This window comes from Microtus pennsylvanicus, chromosome X (assembly GCF_037038515.1).
Source record: "Microtus pennsylvanicus isolate mMicPen1 chromosome X, mMicPen1.hap1, whole genome shotgun sequence".
In the NCBI taxonomy this organism is placed as follows: Eukaryota; Metazoa; Chordata; class Mammalia; order Rodentia; family Cricetidae; genus Microtus; species Microtus pennsylvanicus.
Window position 1 is genome coordinate 116,442,480 of NC_134601.1, and position 6,000 is coordinate 116,448,479.

Sequence of the window (6,000 nt, forward strand, 5' to 3'; positions counted from 1 at the left end):
GTACCTACACATAGATTAACATATACACACACCTACCTAAACAATAATATAGAACGTGTGTACATATACATACTCATTATATATACAATATATATTATATATTAGAATATAGATATTAGAATAAAGATGCTGTTAAAGTTTTCCAAATAATTCTAATATGCAACCAAGTTTGACAGTCTTTACTAGAGAGTGAATGTTAGCAAACCCGCGATTCTACCTAGCAATTGTTTTCCCAGAAATGTTTTCAATCTGTCTATTTGAAAGTGAATGTTTCCAGTCGCAATTACAAGCCTGTAGCTTGGGGCACCTATTCTTTTCTAAGTTTTTTAATTAGGGTGCCATTTCCACTCTCAGGAATTCCTTAAAGGTCATTTGTGGTTACCTATGAGAAAGCAAGTTCTTTCCCCACCCTTGGAAGTTATTATTCTAGACCGAGCAGCTATTTCCAATTTAGTGCTTTCCATTGGGGAAAGGGATTAAAATGCAGATCCCCAGGCCTTACCAATAAAATCAGACATTTTTTTTAAAACCTGGAGTCTTGGAATCTGCCCTGAAACAGAGTCATGGGCTGGGGGATATAGCTGAGTGGTAGAACTCTTCCCTAGCATGCCCAAGAACCTCAAGTTCAATCCCCAGAACTATTAAAAGAAACAATAAAGTGTACCCTTCTGGGAACTTTGATGGAGGCAACCTACATTTCCCAAGCCAAAAACACTATCTTCCCATAGCATCCATATTCCTTTTGGGTTTTGCTCCTTCCTTATGCTAGTTCCTTTATCCATTTTTATGAATTGTAAGAGTAGGACCTTGAGAGGCTGGAGAGATGGCTCAGTGGTTAAGATCACTGGTTGCTCCTCCAGAGTATTCAGGCTCTATTCCCAGCACCCACATGTTGACTCACAATCATCTTTAACTCCAGTACCAGGAGCCAATGGTTTCTTCTAGCCTCCATGGGTACCAGACATGCACACATACATATAGGCAAAACACTGATACACATAAATAACTTGTAAAATACTTTTAAGAGTTGGGCCTTGAGCAGGCAACAAACAGACTAGATAACAGGAAGTGATATAGCTTAATACTGATGTTTTTCTTTGCCAAAAAAAAAAAAAACAGTGCATCTCCAAAGCTATTTGGATCTAAGCCCCCTCAAAGTTAATCCATCACGGAACAAAATGACACAAGATTCATTACCACATGCCTATAATCTCAGCATTCAGACTCAAGAGTTTGAAGCGCAGGAAAGAACTGACCCTGTCAGTACCCAGTATCAGATGGAGGATAGGCACACAGGGCCCTATCTCTCACTGCTGAACTAATGGCTACTGAAGGGTTCTGGATGAGGTCAATCATTGTCTTCAGTGGTGTAGTCACCCAGTCAACCGGTCAGACTTCATTAGCTAGTTCCATACCCAAGGACACACCAACGACCCTGCTTAAACTCGGTGGGCCACAAAACAAAATAAAAGGACATGAACATGGTGAAGGGACCAACAGGGAGAACAGAGTGTGACAGGGATGGGAAGGCAGTAAGAGAGAGTGACGATGAGAACAATCAGGATGTACTACATACATGTATGAAACTGTCCCAAAGGGCTGGCAAGATGGCACAGTGGGAAAAGGCACTTGCCACCAAGCCTGATGACCTATGTTCAATCCTGGAACTCACACAGTGGAAAAGAACTAACCTCACAGTCCTGTCTTCTGACCTCCAATCCGTGTTGTAACCGGTCCCACATATTTACACAAAATAAATATATGCAATAGAAAAAAATGTAAAGAACTTGAGAGAAGAAAGTTCATTAATTTGTAAAAATAAGAGCTTGAGGCCATCCTAAGAGACACAGGAAGAGCTTGTCTCGAAAATTCAAAACAGAACAAAAGAGTCACGAGAAACTTAAAAAGCTTGCCAACTTGAGTCCATTTCTGCACACTGTGGGCTCTATGCTCAAAGCTTTCTCCCTGAATGCCCCTTGAATTGTAGGTACCTGTACAATGCATTCACATAGACTGTGTTTGATAAATGCTGAATATTTCTAAGCCAGAGTTCCTTAAAATTTAATTACGAAAAATCATTACTATTGCATCATTGTATACACAAATATGTGCTATTTTGATGGTATAAAAGCCTTTTATTAAAGTAGAAGTGGGTAGTCCTTATCTAGCCTTTGTGAAAGCATATTTTAAAATCATGATGGAAAGAAATAATTGTTCTAGAATCATTTGGTTGTTAGAAACAGTAATTGACTATTATAATTGCATGTTATAAATTATTAAATTATTTTAAGCCTATTATTCTCTCTCCATTAATGGACGAGGAATAAAGGAAGGGAGGAGGACAAAGAGACAAACAGTTCTGTTTAGCTCTCACCAGAACATGAGCCAAATCAGGACTGGAAAAGCTGACTCAGGCTACCCAACCTAGACTTTGAAGCAGAGGGAGAAACAGTTTGTGCCCGGTGTCCATGTGCCTCCGAGGACACCTCTGACTGAACAACTGATAAAGATGATTTAGAGACTTGCCACTCCTCAGTGCAGCCTGAGCTGCTTCGATCCCCACTCCTTGTCAGCGCTAGCAGAGCTCTTAGTGCCCTAACACAGCCTGTAGAAGCGATTCCCTGAGGAACTTTCAGGCTCGGCACGGGGCAGAGGGGGGGGGCATGGGTTTCTCAGGCGTTTCTAAAGCTCCACTTGGGCTGACAACTTGTACCATGAAAATTTCTCTAAGCCCATACCAAGGGTGTTTTAAAAGGGCGAACGCGACAGTCATGGACAGTCTGCAAAAGAAGGGCTTCTACTAGGTTTGTACAGTGTACTTCGGGGAGGCCTGGAGGGTGGGATTGTTTGGTGTCGTGCGTTGTTTTCACCCTTTCCACTGGAATTGCAAGGCTGAAAATGCGTGGAAAGAACAAAAGCTGACACCGGAGTCAGCTTCATCTCCAGAGCTTCCTAAGTGCTAGCCCAGCCTCCCCAACTTGCCTTTATTTCTTTTTGGCATTCGTTTTTATTACAAAGTGTATCTCTGTCCAACTCCCATACCTGGGCTCAGCCACCCTGACCATGAGCCCCCTTCTGACAAAGCTTTGGATGTCAGCTCTGCAGCTCCCTCCCTGCTCCCCTGCCATGTCAGAAGTACAACTTTTCTTTCCTAAAGGGGTTGTTTTGGTGGAAAATTGCTACTCAAGCTCTGGCCCTATGGAAGTAAAATCGGGAACCTGACCCTGTCATCAAGCCCTTCCTCGCCATCATAATGGGAATTTGGCAAGAAGGCGTAATTTATTCTCCATGAACTGTATAGACATTCACTGGGAAGAAAGGGGGACAGGTACCTCATCAGGTTCTCATTCTGCATTTTTATTACCACTTGCTGAAACAGAGGTTCTGCAGCCTGCTGTCTGTGGTCTAGATATACTTAAGGGAGATTGAGTCAGGTAGAGAAATGGCTGGCAGACTGCACTATGTACGTCCTTTCCGCAGCTCTCTTCTACCAAGAATATCATACCATTTGCCTATGTTCACGGTCTTAGATGAACCAGGAGAGACACGCGAGATTGATGTGCCGATTCTTCCTTGAACCCATCAGATGAAAGAATAGAAAACAATCAGGAAACTGTCTCAGCTCCTGGAAAGGGCCTGAAAGTAGCTGCTTGTGCATCTGAAATTATCATAGCCAGGCAGCAGTTTGCACTGGCATCGGGTTACCAAAAGTTCGACTCTCTCTGTGCTTTATGATTGTAGAGGTACAGGTCCCACCATCTGAGAAGTTCAGGAGAGGGTAAGGTTAACAGGTTTCCTTACTGTAGGACTTCTCACAATAATAGGCATTGTGACTCTCTAAGCTGATCACTGTTGTCCAAAGAGCCTAGCAAGGGACTCTTGAAGGAAAGCATCTCACAAAAAACTGTTGTTCCTAACCACTTAACGCTGGCCCAGAGAGCCTTGGTTTTAAAGTCTGATGAACTAGAATTTGAATTCAGCTTGTTTTTAATTCCCTTATACCTCAGATCGTGCAGAAGAAAACCGGGTAAGGGCACGTACCTGACAGGGCTTGTACTTAGTGAAGAGCTTGCTGAAAACAAAGCTGGCTTAAACAAAGAGCAACCCTTCTTAGAGGGCATAAAGCTAGGAGGGGCTGTGTGTGCTCAGCTCACTTCCCTCAGAAGGAGTTTTGGGGGGTTTCTCAGAGGCTAAACCCCATGGGTATCTAAAGAATCTGGGATAACCGACGATTCACAAAGAAATGGGATCTCCTAGTCCCCAGCAGTGTGCTAAAATCTGTGCTAACCATAATGACAATAAGCTAAATCACTACTATTTACTCATGTAGTAGGTGCTTTATGTTTAGAGTATTCTAGTGAATTTTCAGAGCACATCTTCAAGGTAGAATCATCATTCCATTTTATGAAGAAAATAAGACTCACAAACTAAATATCGTATTCTTTGAGGTTATTAGTGGTAGCACTAAAACCTCTTAGCAATCATTAAAGACTGATGATAGCGGGGCATGGTAGCCCATACCTATGATCCTGGCACTTGGGAGGTGGAGGCAGGAGGATAAGGAGTTCGAAAACAGCCTCAGTAAGTTTAAAGCCAGCCTGGTATACATAAGCCACGGCAAAGAGGCAGTCAGGGAGTGTGGTGGGGTGGGGAGAGTAGACCTAAAATGAGCATGGTGGTTCACATTATAATCCCTGTATTTCAGAGAAACACCTTGCATTCCAAGCCAGCCCAGGCCACATTGTAAGGTCCAGGTCAATCTGTGTTCTAAAGTGAGACTATGTCTGGAAAACAAACAAAAATGAAAAGGCTTGCCCTCTAAAGGCTAGCTAGGCCTTCATTTCAGGGTCTGGTCTGTCATTCTCTAGAAGAACTAAATCAATAAACGGAATTCTTGACCACTGCAAGGAAATATCGCCAATTCTTACACACAGATAGGAATGTGGCAGTCTTCTGAGATTATATGGGGCCAAAGGAAAGGGAAAATTCCAAATATGAAATTGGATAGACGAATGAGGACAATACCCCATGAAGGAACTGCCTTGAAGGTCCTTTCCTCATTTATCTCTGGCCTCATTTCTTAGCCTTTACCCAAGGAAACCAAAGAGTTTTTCAAAAAATCAAATTCATTTGGGCTAGGCTACAAGTCTTTAGAGTACAAAGTACACTCTTGTTAAATGATGCCACTTGCTTTACAAACAGCAACGCTGAAAAAAAAACATTCTGAGAAATTACAAAGCCATAAAATATACTCTAAGGAGTACTTATTCCCTCTCTCAGTATGATATACATTTATAGTATATGATTTTTCTGACCCACAATGCCTAAGTGCAAAAGAAACCTATTACCTGTATCTTCCGCTGGGCCACTGCAGAGATTTTCCTCACTCCAGGTGTTTTGGGAGGAGCAAAGATGAAAAACCTTGCTTGTGAAAGAATTCAGAGGTCTGAAAAGAAAGAGGTACAGTTTCATCACTCTCTAGAGCATCCCTCACACACATACACACAAAGCCACACTTCACATCTTTGTAGGGTAAGTTTTTGCTTAAATAAACACACACACACACACACACACACACACACACACAGAGAGAGAGAGAGAGAGAGAGAGAGAGAGAGAGAGAGAGAGAGAGAGAGAGAGAGAGAGCAATAGCTAGAACTGGGCCCAACTACTGTGTGTTCCAGTGTGGAAGGCAAGCCCGGATATACACTTCCTGGAGAAGCTGATCAAGCCTCTAAGGCGTGGTTGTCTGCCACAACCCTGCTGTTTCTGGCTTGGCTTTAGAGGGGTGTGCCCAAGTAATGGGCTGCAATCTCAGCAGTCACATGACTACTTCCAAGGGGACCATACTCCACCCAGGCAGGACCAGACTGCTGTTTGCAAAGGCAAGCCACATCAGTATAAAATAGAAAAGAAAAATTCAGTAAATGAAGGGAGAAAAATCGTTCTTTGGGTCAAAAGAAGGTGAATTTTAGAAAGCATTGATGTAATTTGTGGATA

The 6,000-nt window shown here is 42.5% G+C and overlaps 1 protein-coding gene across 1 annotated transcript in view; it reads right to left on the bottom strand.

Annotated features, from left to right (window-relative positions):
* Ppef1 (protein phosphatase with EF-hand domain 1) overlaps positions 1-5,678 on the bottom strand; it is a 108,299-nt gene extending 102,621 nt beyond the window's left edge. Inside the window, exon 1 of the mRNA XM_075957185.1 lies at positions 5,349-5,678. The gene's annotated coding sequence lies outside the window, so the exon portion shown is untranslated. The remainder of the gene's footprint in view (positions 1-5,348) is intronic.
* Between the last annotated feature and the right edge of the window lie 322 nt (positions 5,679-6,000).